The sequence below is a fragment of the Pinus tabuliformis genome, chromosome 4_2 (genome assembly GCF_031772625.1).
Source record: "Pinus tabuliformis cultivar Carrire ecotype Pingquan chromosome 4_2, CPIR1, whole genome shotgun sequence".
In the NCBI taxonomy this organism is placed as follows: domain Eukaryota; kingdom Viridiplantae; phylum Streptophyta; class Pinopsida; order Pinales; family Pinaceae; genus Pinus; species Pinus tabuliformis.
The window spans coordinates 674121178-674132104 of NC_142304.1; positions in this window are offsets into that span (position 1 = coordinate 674121178).

Consider the following 10927-nt stretch of genomic DNA (forward strand, 5'->3'; position numbering starts at 1 on the left):
TTGAAAGATTCAAAATGATGCTTGGACTCACCAACATCGCTTCAGATTAAGGGGGGGGAATGTTGACACCTAATCATTATTGGGTGAATAAGTGTAACTGATGAAAATAAATAATGGAAAATATGAAGAGTCGCCGAGAGATGAAATGAACAGTCTCTCCCTCATGTATATAATAAAGACTAACTTGAATGAATACAACGAATTGATTTTGAGGAGTTACTGCCTGGTCTGACAGGTTCTATGGGCATATAGGACCATGTTAAAAACCCTAACCATGTAAGAACTTCCAAAGCTGAAATATGAAGTAGGGGCTATAATCCCTATGAAGCATGCGAAGCCTAGTCCAAGCATAGCAGCACCCGTATATATGACGATCTGCGAAGCCCAGAATGAAGGAATCACATAGCCACAAGAAATAGAACACATTAGACTTGAGGAAGAAATCTGACGAGGAAACTTTAGACTCCGCGAACTTGAAAAAGGAAGGGTATGATTAAGGAAGAAAAGTGCTTTGATGGATGCGGAGGTCCAAAAGCTGGAAGACGAAATAAAGGAATCATTTATCGTCGAAAAACTGAGGATGGTAAGGCAAGGTGCATACGATCATACTGACAAGTTGGAGAACTATCGCCATGAACTGGTTAGTTTGTTGCCTTGGCTTGGACCGCATATCGCCAAACGTAGTGACCAGGGTAGCGCGTTGCAAATAGTAGTGCGTGATGCTGACCACAACAATGGTAGGTGGGGATTCTCTATTAACCATGGTGAAGGACGGGATGGGTGGTGCGACCACCTGACTAGCCATGGGAAGGATAGTCTTCGTGCTCCAGGTAGTTGAAAGGAAGCGCAGGACTATAAAATATTCTGCTCGGAGCTACACAATATTGGGGATGCGCGCAGAAGCAAAGCGTCGCAGGGTCCGTGTCCCCGCACGAAGGGCTGTGCTGCCGCGTGGATTAGCTAGAAAGTGACCATTGAGGTCACTATTCATGATGGGATGTACGACTTGAGGCCAAATGGAGCAGGAGGCAAGCATTTAAGACACGGTTTATGGGCAATATTTGGGAAAATCTGCTGCCAAGAAAGCATTAATGGACTGAAATTGCGGGGAGCGGTCGAATTCGAATTCAGAAGGCGCTATAAAAAACAAAGGACTGCCTAGCAAACAACACTTGGTCAATTGAGAATTAAGCGATTGTGCAGAGGACTGAAAATTGAGAGCCGAGCGGTAATTGAGCCCCTAAGTTTGTGAGTGACAGAATATAGCCTAGATACGATGATAACAACTAAGGATGGTTTGGGAATTGAATAGGTAACCACCGGCGAGGCCGCGTAGACCCTAATGGTGGAGGATGTTCCAGAAGGCACTAGGGTTGTGGCAGAAATCCCGAAATCACCACGAACACCAAGGCCCAAGAAAGATAAAAAAGCAATGGCCCCCATACACGTGTCCCTGAGGAACCCACTACACAGCAAGCTATCAATGGTGAAAAAAGGGAATGCTATCATGATCGACACAGATGAGGAAGAAGAAGATTTGCAGGCCCTGACCATCACAACAGAAGAAGATGAAGATATGGAGGAGGATATTAAACCTACACACTCTGCAACGAAACTACCTACATATGTCCCTCTGCAGAAAGGGAAGACCAAAGTGTTGAAGGACCTAAACGAAACCAAGAGTTCACTCCAGACCTCGCTCCTCCCAAACGGCATAGTGTTTTAAGGCATGCACCTGGGCCGCATGCCAACCATGAAGTTTGAAGATTGGGACTGCACTGGCCGTGAGAACTTCCCTCACCTAGAGACTGGGAACCTCATGAAGCAAAACATTGATGGGGTGGTGACAACATTAGAGCCACGGAAGTGGTTGCGCGGTGTGGAAAAGGCTGGGTTGCTACACTTACTATGGGTACCACATTTCCACCGTGCGCCCATCACCATTTTCATCATCAGGCAGCTGCTCTACCTGGTGCATGATGGGTATCTATGGCTAGAGGAGCCTATCCCCATCACGATAGACCTAATCCACCATATTTCTCGGCTCCCCTGCAAAGGAAAGGACCCCGCAACCATAGCCAAAGGAAAGGGCAGTGATTTGGCCCTTGTAGAAGCCATGAAGAAAAAATACAATCTGGAGAAGAAGAACAGGGGCTACGCCATCTCCAGCATCAAGGATAAAGGGGTACGCGTAGCAACCCAAATCCTGGTGCACAAAGTTATGAGGAAGTGCCGTGCTGATGAGGTACTGGCGCTGATGGTCGCATTGGCTAAGCAGTGCATGGGGGGGGGGTCCAGTTCAACTGGTCTGAATTCCTCTACAAGGAATTTTTGAAGAATTGTCGCGAAGCCCAGGAGCAGGGTAAAACCTTCCACTACATGTGGTTGTTGTTATCCATAATGCTCGTAGCAGGGGAACTACCGGAGGACAATCAATTCCCTAACATTGATAGAGAATTATCGGAGGTTGCGAAGTACGCTTCGCTCTAGGCCACAAAGGACGCGAAACGGATACGCGACACCAAAATATTCTGGGTGCTCATGGAGATGAGCATCCGGATGTGGATCAATCAAAGGCCGTGCCTATCGCCCACGATGTACAACAGTCTGCAAAGTTTTGCAGACTTTAAAGCTGATATGCACAACATTTTTATCAGGGCGCGTAAGGATCCAGCGAAGCAATGGACAAAGCTACCTTTTGTAGCCACTGACGACGCCATTTTTACTGTTTAGAGACATGGCCTTTGGAATGGTGCGCCCCAGATCTGGTAGAAATTGAGAAGGTGGCATCGCAGAAGAAGAAGGGCAACGCCAAGCTGCGCGTCACACAATTGGCCGAGAAATGGCAGAAGGAAACAAAAGCAGCTAAGGAAAGGGCAGTGCGGGAAGCGACACAGAAAGTCGTCGAGAAAAAAAAGGTTGTAGAAGCAGCAACAATAGCACAGGCAGTAGAAGAAGCAACAACAAAGGTGGATGAGAACCAAGAAACTTCCTCACAAGGCAGGAGGCAGAGGAAGCAGAAACAACAGAAGGGAGTGCGGACCCAAGGACCGCGTCCACACAACTGAAGCACCCACACACCACAGAGAGAACAGGACCGAGGAAGAAGGTCAAGGCCTCGAAATTGGCCATTGACTCGATCACATTGACCGAAGGTGATCTGCATGACATCGACGAGATGGTTCGCGATGTCACAAATGAGGCTCTTCAGGGTTTTATGTAGGAGCACCAGACTGTTTTGGGGGCCCTCAGGGCGCAACTACAATAATTACAGGTGCGTCCCCCTCAAGTGGGTATCCTTTCGAGCCACCTCGCAGTAGGATCCTCGGCAACAAAGAAGATGCTATGCGCATGGATGGAAAACACAATAGTGTTACCGGAAGGGGCTCTAGTAGCAGCAAATGAGACCGATAGATTTACAGTTAACATAATCAAAGTCCTTGGCCTTAATTTGGCTTCCCTTCTGCGAGAGACATTGTATCTACTACAGGATGGGATAACAGCAAAGCTGCGTGCTAGGGAGAGCTGCGCAATCCAAGTTCTCAGCGAATAAAAGATAAACAATGAACAACTCAGTCTACAGCGCAACGAATTGGTGTCGCAAAACCAACAGTTGGTGCATGTGGTAAACGATGCTTGCCGACACGTCCCGAAGCTAGCCATCCCAACTGATCTACCAGTAGAGGTGCAGATCCATAGGTTGGTAACCGGAGTCTGCGAGGCTAGAGAAGAGATGACCAAGGTTCAGCTGGAGCTGAACCTTCAGATCGCCAAGCTGCAGTTAAAGGCACATCCTTCCACTCCCCCGAAGGTTCGAGAACAATGCGCTAGTGCTATTGCAATGGGATTGGAAGAAATTGGAAGTGCAATGCAAGATTGTAACACTTTGTTGGAGCGAGCACTTGAGATCCTCACCACTCTGCAGGAGGACCCCAAAATCTAGTGCCTGGAGACAAAGGCATGAGAAATTCAGTAGCAATATGACAGTGTCAGAGGAACTGCGTAGACAATAGTCCTCACTCAGTGGCTTGCGAGGATGCAGCAAGCTAAGGCACTGAAGGAGCAGGTGGATGCAGCGTGACATAAGGAGGCAGTTCTCAAAGCGCGCGTCCAACCGTGGATCAACGAGGATTTCACTATCATGGAAAACATCAAAGGAAAGTTCACACAAATACAGGGGATGCACACGTTAATGCAGAGAAGCACCCCAAACACGGAGGTCTCAAAACAAAGGATGCAACAGATTCAGCAAGTAGCGACGCAATACGCTGCCGACATCAACACAGTTCAAGGACAGTTGGAGGAACTTTGTGCCAAGATCGTCGCATCAACAGAGTGACTCAAGTGCAAGTCACGATGTTTGTGTTGGGGGCCTGTTGGGTGTGGAATCCCCCCCGAAGCATGTTTTGGGGCTCAAAGCCCATGTTTTGACCGAATGATGTCATAAAGCCCCGTGAATTATGGGCACAAAAGTATGTTAGAGTCATAGGGTTGTCCGCCCTAGTTTGTAATGTAATGTCGGCCTACCCATGGTCTGCGGACCATGGGATTGTATAAATAGAGTGAGGCTCTAACTATAAGAGAGAACCAAGTAGAGGATAGAGAAGAAGTCTAAGGGATTGAAACACAAGTGAAAAAGTGTGTCATGGGTTGCAGAGTAGGAGAAGGATCTGCAGCTGAGTGCGCAGAGGCCTAGTTGCCTGCAGTTGAGTGCGTAGACCCCTGCAGTTGAGTGCATAGGGTGGAGTTGAGTCTGTAACCAAAGAAGAGAATAATAAAGAGAAGTTTTATCCAAATTTTGTGTATCTGTTCTTGAGTTATTACATGTTTGATATAAATTGCAAATATATTGTTTATTTATTACGCGCACTTGTATGAATGATTTATATTGCTAAGTATAACTTAATGCATGCAAGTAGGCCAAGTTAATCAACTAACAATGGAATACCAGTAAGGACTCAGGTAATAACAGTGTTCGGCCCCCGAGTAGGGCTGCGCAAAGGTAGCATTTTAGGCTGCGAGGTATGGGTAAGCGCACATAGGGGCGTGCATGCAGGGTTGAATTGCAGACCACTTGAACTCATCAGACATCTCCAGGGTGTGGAAACCTAGTTATAGCACCCTCCCATACTACTTCAGGAGAGACCTTAGTCCACACTCCACGGACTATTTCTGAAAGGGCCAGTAGTACCGGGATTTGTTTGGCTAAATCACCTCTGAACTTGGGTCAGTCCCCAACAATCCAACAAGAAGGAGGAGAAGGAAGTATCAATTTGGTCTAGGAGAAGGAAAAATGGAAAATCAAACCTTTGGTGCAACTATCTCTCTCTCTCGTGCTCTAGTTTGGAAGATCGAAGTTCTCTTGTTGATGTCATAGCCAATTTCTGTGTGATGTTGCTACTAGTAGAGTTTGAAGTTGATTATGATGAAAGATGCCACCTCAAGAAGCTGTATTGGGCCAAGATCAAAGGTTCTAAGTGAATATCAAAGTATTTCAGTAAATATCGAATTCTCTAAGGCAAGGTCAAAGTTGATGGGTCGAAGAAAATATTGCCATTGATGTTGCTTCTACTAGGTCAAGAAGGATCATTTGAAAAATAAGGAAAAAGGTTGACTTGGTGTGGAGGATAATTTGTGTCAAGGTAAAGAGTCTTTGAATATCTCTGGAAAACTATTAAAGGAAGACTTACTGATTGGATTTTCCCCTAAAGAGGATTTTTTCCATGGTTGTGAGCCTACATCTGGTGTCCATTGTTTATGTGTTATTTCTTTGGTAATTTCTTGATGAACTAAAATAAATATGATATAAAAGAAACTCAATAAGAAGTCAAGAACATCACAAGTAATTATCAAGTATAAGAAAATCTTTCTTCCTTTCTTATTTTCTAACATGGTACCAGATATTTGGTGAAGAAAGAAGAAAAAGGCAGTCTCAAGAACTTGATCAAGGAACCATTCAAAAGGGTTATTTCAGGGAAGAATTCTACTATACTCAAGAAAGATGTATAACACAATCAAGGGAGAGAACAAACTTGAAGAAGCCTCAAATTACAGGTCTTGGAAGAAGAGGATTGACCTCATCCTTGAAAATAACAAGGTACGAGACTTGGTTAAAGGAAAAGTAAGGAAGCCTACAAATGACTCAAGTGATGCTAACAAATTAAGATTCAGAGAATTAGAATTGGTGGCCATGACTCTAATGGCAAAAGGAATAAATGAAAATCTTGTCCCATTTATAGGCAACATCAATCATGCTCAGGAAATGTATGAAGCCTTTTCAAATTTATTCACTATTAAGAACATTGGTCAAGTGCCAAGCTTGAAGAATGAACTAAGGACCACAAAGATGACTAAAGTGTTGGCATTATGATACAGGTGTTGTCCTTGATGGCAACTCACTCAGATGACAGTTCACAGTGCAGCAGCAAAGGATTACAGATCAGACTCCAAAGAATGAAGAAAGAGAGGTATACACAAGTTCACTTTGTCCAAGGAGCATATACACACCAGTTAACAGAACAAAAGGAGCATATAATGTATACATGCACTTTCACAGGAGAAAACACGCGTACATGTTGGAAAAATAAGTTTTTGGTCCGAGGTATTTAGTCCAAGGTATTGGTCCAAGGTATTTGGTCCGAGGTATTTGGTCCAAGGTAATGACCCTAGGTAATTGGTCCAAGGTATTGAGAAAGGCCTAAGAGTATATAAGGAGGAGAAGATCATTAGGCCAGGAGTGCAAGTTGAATATCTTATGAAGTATGCAAGTTATGGGCTTATGGTGCTTTGCTTGATCTGAACTAAGGATGAACCTTAGCGGTTGATGAGGGATAAGATCTAATGATGGATCGAGATCTTAAGGCCTTGAATGAATTATCATTATGTGGTTTGATCATGTATAGTCTAGATCTAAATTACTGACGCATGTTTTATTCTATAAATGTTATGATCTGGGTATGATTGATGTCTGGAATAGCTGCAAAGTTATGAGTTAATATTTGCAGATCTGTATGCTGGTTCGCTTTGGTAAAAGCGCGTATACATGCTAGTTCGGCTCATCAGAGTAGCATATACATTATGAAATATGATATTTGAATTTGCGTTTGGTTCTAGTGGTTGTTGCAGAGTTTTGGGTTCTGCTCTGTGTTTTGGTGACTGTGTTTTGATGACAGTATTCTAAATGTTCAGATTGGCTGATTGTGATTTGCTTCAGTGATGATGGGCCTTCAATGATTCAGTTGTAGGTGATTCAGAGATTGATGATTGAGTTCCAATGATTGGTTAATGCAAATGTATTTGATGGTTGTATTACAGTGGTGATTGATTTTGAGCTTCAATGTTTTTGATGGTTCCAGTATGAAAATTGGATGAAACGTGGCCTTAAGATTGTGGTGTTGTGTTCCAGGAGCATCCAGTCTGAAAATTCATGAAACGTGGTCCCTAGAGGAAGAAATAAGGTTGTAGCCTTATGTAGGTCGGTGTCTATGTACTAGTAAACATATTGGCTAGTACAAGAGCTAGGGGGTTGTAACTCCCTTCTAGTAGAAGCTGGAGAACAAGAGAAGGTTGTAGCCTTCTGCAGGTGGGCGCCTGCGTACTGGTATGATTCTACACCAGTACAAGATTGTAAACAGTTTTTTCTTCTTATATTAAAAGAAGACAACAACAGGTGGTTTTTGTCCCGCATTAGGTTTCCACCTTAAATATTGGTGTTCATGTGTGTTTCTTATGTGTGATGGTTTGCTCTGTTATTACTGCACCCGATTACTGTTTATATGGTTAATGAGGTATTGATGCACTGAATAAAGATCATCATATGATGAACTAACTGAATCATAAGTTTGTTGGATATACGCTGGTTGCCTTAAATAGATTTGCGTGAAGTAGCGTATATAAATCAAAATATGGAAATGAAAAAGTTATAGATTGTAAATATTGATTCACCCCCCACCCCTTCAATATTATTTCCAACAATTGGTATCAAAGCAAGTCGTTCAGAAGAAGTTTGATCGCTTGAAGGAATATCCATCAAGATGAATAATGATGAAAGCATGGGATCCATCAGACCGCTAATCTTCGATGGAAGCAACTTTATTTATTGGAAAATAAGAACCACAACCTATCTACCATCTCTTGGAACAAATGTTTGGGAAATTGTGGAAGGAGGATATAACTTTCCAACAGTAATTCCTACAGACACAGTAGGTAAAAAGCAATATGAAACCAATGCCAAAGCTATCACTATTTTATTAGGAAGTTTGTCAAAATCAAAGATTGTCAAAATCATGTAGCTCAAATCAGCCAAAGAAATATGGGACAAAATCGTTCTAAGCTACAAAGGAGACTCTCAGGTAAAACATGCTAAGCTTCAAACTCTCATAATTCAGTATGAAACTCTTAAGATGCATAGTGATGAAAGCATAGTTAGTTACTTCCTACGTATAGATGAGGTTGTCAATTGTATGAAGAATATGGGTGAAGAAATTAAGGAAGTTACCTTAGTTGAGAAAGTTTTAAGATCCTTGTCTGCTAAATTTGAATCCAAAGTGTTTGCCATAGAAGAAAAACAAGATCTACAAAATATCACTATGACGCAGTTTCACGGAATCTTAACTGCCTTTGAGATGAGAAAAGGAGGACCATCAGATATGAGAGAAGCCGCATTTAAAGCATCAACAAAGGGAAAAGAAAAATAAAAACACAATGAATCAAGACACATTTTAGAAGAAGAAGATGAGGTAAATTTTGTCAAGAAGCTTCAACGGGGTTCTGGAAGGTTCAAAGGTAAGCTATCTTTCAAATGCTTTTCTTGTGGTAGAGTTGGTCATTATGCTACTAGATGCCCTCATGTCAAAGGAAAGATGTCTGCAGAAGGTAGTAGAACTTATTATACTCATGATGATAGTGATGGCTTGTCCAATAGTGATGAAGATGATCAAGAATTAAACTACTCGTGGCATATGAAAATAATGTCTTAGAAAAGGAAGATTTCCTTAAAGAAATTAGTCAACTTAAAATCAGTTTGGAAGAAAAGGATACAGTCATAAACACAGTGACACATCAACTCACTGAAAAGGACAAACACAATGAAGTATTAGAATGTGAAGTAGTAAGTCTAAGAAAAGAACTTGAAAAGACAAAGACTCTGAATCTTAGATTTTCTAAAGGATCAGAAACGTTAGATGAAATCATCAAAGTTCAACGTTCGCCCATTATAAATACTAGTCTTGGTTTTCATGAAGGTGAATCTAGCTCACAAGATGAGGTAAGGAACTCCAATGAAAAATATGAAATGCTCAACAAGGAGATAAAAAGTCAACCCCATCAACAACCAAGGAAAGAAATTCTTCAAAGAAAATCTTTTACTCCTAACTGTGGAAGTGATAGTCGGTTATTTCCTTCGATGAATGATGTTGAATGTTTTATATGTCATAATTTTGGACATGTTGCAGCCAGATGCAAAAGTAGAATGGTTCAAGACCATCACACAGAAAGATCATCACGTTCCAGGTTCTTTAAGGGATATTGTTTTGCTTGCAATATGTTTGGTCACAAAGCTATTGATTGCAATAGAAGGAATATGAAACATGTAAGATGCTATGTGTGTAACAAGTTTGGACATAAAGTAAAGGAATGCAGGAGCAAATTTCGGACACCAAACCAAAAGGAGCATACATCATCACAATCCAAGGTATTGAAGAAGACAGAATTATTGTCAGAAAGATGTGGCATAGCTCAATCTATAGACATAACAGACCTAGGGGAAGCTGAAAGTGTAAAAATTTCAATATTCCAATTTTCATACGTAGCTATTATGAAGAGAAGTCGTGTATATACGTGAGTTAGAAGCTACACAGTCATGTATATGGTGTTTTGAGGAAAAAACAATGGGACAGACTCATGAGAAGGAGTCTGATATGGTTCAATCACTTATATGCTATGTTTGATGATGGTTACAATTTGTTGATGATTTGTAGAAATGTGTTAGTGCTAAAAAGTTGATGTATATCTTATTAATGATGATACCTTGATGACTCTCACTGATATTTGCAATGATCAAATCTGACAATGAACAGCTGGCACAGGTTCAGGGGGAGCATATGCTTCTAATAATGCATTGTTGGCATTTTATTAGAAGATCTTGGTACATATCCACATAGTTGTTTTGATTTAGGTGACCCTTTTGATGATGGAAATATACAAGCTGTTGATGCTGATGTTGCTGATGGTGCAGATCATATATGGTGTATGATAGTTGCTGATGACTATCATGGTCTTGTTTAGATCGGTTTTCCTTGTTATAAATGTCATGTAGATCATTTGATGTAAAGGTCATGAAAAGACCTAATTTGTAACCCCACTATGCATGAGAAGGATGATGTAATATTTTCTATGGTATATCCCCACTTGGTTGGGTGGATGAGTCAAAATTGGTGTATCCCCACTTGGTTGGGAGATTGATGTATGTATGAGTCATTGGTGATAGGAAGGACATACTCACTTAGTTGATTTATAGAGTCATGTTATTCTTTTGGAAAATATTTTTGCAGACTCTGCATGTTCTCAGGGGGAGCATGGATGGTTTAGTGCATCTCAGCATGTACAAAGGGGGTGCTCAATCAGAGAATTCCGCATGTACTCAGGGGGAGAATGGAAATCATAATGTATATCAAAGGGGGAAAATATCTTGGTCCACCCTTTGCCGTTGATGTCAAAGGGGGAGAGTGTCTTGGTGTTGTTATTGCCATCAAGTCCAAAGAGGGAGAGTGTCTTGGTGTTGTTATTGACATCAAGTCCAAAGGGGGAGAGTGTCTTGGTGTTGTTATTGCCATCAAGTCCAAAGGGGGAGATTGTTGGCACTATGATATAGGTGTTGTCCTTAATGGCAACTGACTCATATGACAGTTCATAGTGCAACAGCAAAGGA